The sequence below is a fragment of the Chenopodium album genome, chromosome 14 (assembly GCF_948465745.1).
Source record: "Chenopodium album chromosome 14, dcCheAlbu1.1, whole genome shotgun sequence".
Lineage (NCBI taxonomy): Eukaryota > Viridiplantae > Streptophyta > Magnoliopsida > Caryophyllales > Amaranthaceae > Chenopodium > Chenopodium album.
The window spans coordinates 20541795-20544356 of record NC_137847.1 but is presented as its reverse complement, the minus strand read 5'-3'; the positions used below and the strand labels follow the sequence as shown (position 1 = coordinate 20544356).

At 39.9% G+C, this 2562-nt stretch overlaps 1 non-coding gene across 1 annotated transcript; it reads right to left on the bottom strand.

Moving 5' to 3' along the window:
- Positions 1-2182: 2182 nt before the first annotated feature.
- LOC145580411 (small nucleolar RNA R71) lies at positions 2183-2288 on the bottom strand. Its single transcript, XR_014099459.1, has one exon. It is a non-coding gene; the product is annotated as a small nucleolar RNA R71 (small nucleolar RNA).
- Between the last annotated feature and the right edge of the window lie 274 nt (positions 2289-2562).

Here is a 2562-nt window from a genome sequence, read left to right as displayed (position 1 = left end):
TTTGCGTTTTCTTTAGTTATTTCCTTATTTTCTTGCTTTTCTTAGTTTATTTTGCATTTTTTCCTTTACTTGTTTTCTTTTCTTTGATTTTAGGAAAATGGTGATGTTCAAGAATCTCATTGGCATTCTCTCAAAGCATAAAGAGCCAAGGATGCAACCCGGTTCTTCCTCTTGAAGCTCAAAGGTGTTGGAGTGTAAGAGCCAAGCCCTCAAGGCCGCGTTCTCATGCCGCGTGGAAATGAAAGTCGGTGTTAAACCCGCCGTAAAGGCCTCAAGTGACTGCCTCCTCAACATATATCATGTGGAACGCACGGGAACATCATCGAGCACACGAAGCCTATATCCCCTGCTCCCAGGCAGTCGCGCGCGAGGGAGGAGCTGCCGTGCTGGTAGCTAACACGGTCGCGCAGGTGCCAGGAGCGCGCAGCTCTCTCCCCCCTGTTCCTTACCCATTTTGTTGCGGCCGCGCTTAGGGATGAGAGGCCGCTCCAATTGAGGTTTTTTTTTAACGTCTAACTAACTTCTCCTTAGTTAGTTTTACTATATATAGATTTCTTTCATTTTTAGAGAGGGAAGGACATTTTCAATTAGAATTAGATTTTGATTAGAATTTTAGAGAGAAAACTCAAATTAGGGAAACTTTTGTTCTTAGATTCTAGAGAGAGAAACTTGGTGAATTTGATGAATGTTACTTTCAATCTTCTTCCTCTTTGAGTTTGATCAAAGTTTTGTAAGAATTCTTTACTCTTTAATGCAATTTCATGTTTGATTCTTGATTTTGATTGCATTACTTGTTGGTTGTTTGATTTGATTTTTGATAAGTTTGAGCATATGTTGATTACTATGTTGATGATGAAATTTGTGATTAGATTAGTTTTGTTGTTCAAATTAGCAATGTGTAGTGAGTAGATTACTTGTTAGGGATAGGGTGAAGCATGTCTAAGTGATAATTCATCGTTAATTGGGGGATTTTGATTGATCATCATTGTTATTAAATTGATTGGTAAAATTTGTGCATGTATTTGATATCTTGACGAGTGATGAACCTTAAATGTCATGCTAGATTGCATAATAGGTTTCAATGACACGAAAAATTAATTTGGAAGCTATTATTACCGATTGATCTTAATTTGCAATTTTCCTTTGAAGTCATTTGTAGAGACATCTAGCTTGACCCTAGGAAATAGCTCTTTGAGTGATTTTGATTGCATTTGTAGCTTTCACTCGCATTGTATGCTTGATCAACTTGTTTCCCAATTAGCGTGATTATCATGAGTGCATGTGGATCCCAACTCCCTAGCATCCTTTATATCATTCTTGTAATCGTTTAATTGCGTTGTTAGGCTTGCTAGACCAACCCTCATTTAAGCTTCGGAATAGCTTAGCTTGAGACCGTAGTAAATACCACATTCCCTTGGGTTCGACCCAGACTTACCCCTATACCTAGGGTTGGGTTTGGTTTTACAAATTTTTTTTTGATCGGGGAATCTAGAAACCAACAACCTAGGTTTATCCCACATCAAAAATGACGTCGTTGCCGGGGAATGGCATGGTTATTTGCTATTGTAGATTGAGTCTATTCCATTTATTTGAAAAATACAAAAAGATTTTCTTTCTTTTAGTCTACATTTGTAGCCGTGCTACTAATTGTTTGTTTCGAGATTGTATGCATAGAGCATATGGTCGTTCTCTAGTGCCACTTGATCCGGAAGTTGAGAGGACAATTACAAGGATAAGAGTTGCTAGACGTTCTTTGAGTTCTAGTCCGTCAAGTGAAGAAGAACAAGCAAGCATGGGAGAAAATCCTAGAGTGGCATTGAAGGAGCTAGGAGTTCCGGGAGCCTATAGGTATGAGAGTGGGATTGCTCTACCTACGACACCGGCAATTGACGTTGATATTATACCGACCATGATTACTTTGATAGAGAGGCGTCAATATAGTGGTGTAAAGCATGAGAGTCCCTTCAATCATCTTAAGGAGTTTGAGAAGTATTGCAACACAATCAAGGTGAATGGGATTTCTCAAGAGTTTATTCGCCTTAAGCTTTTCTCTTTCTCTCTCATTGGATGTGCATTGGAGTGGTTTGACAAGGAGGTGAGGTGAAACCAAACTCCTTGAGGACATGGGATGAAGTGACTAAGGAGTTTTTGTATCGGTTCTATCCTCAAAAGAAAACGGCCGAAGCGAGAACTCTTATTCAAAGCTTCAAGCAAAAACCCAATGAAAGTCTTTATGAGGCATGGGAGAGGTATAAGGAATACGAAAGAGAGTGCCCACACCATGGGATTCTTACCTATCAAATCATCCAAATATTCTATGGAGCGCTAAGCCCTCGAGGAAAATCTTGCCTTGATGCGGGAGCCGGTGGACCAATAATGAACAAGACGGAGGAGGAAGTGGTGGACGTCATTGAAGATGTAGTAAGGCATTATATGGATTGGCAAGATGATGAGCGTGAAACAACAAGCAAAAGTGGTGCTTCGATGTACTCGGTTGATCACATCAATTCCATCAACAACTTGTCCTCACAAATCTCGGAATTAGGGAAGGAAATGACCTCT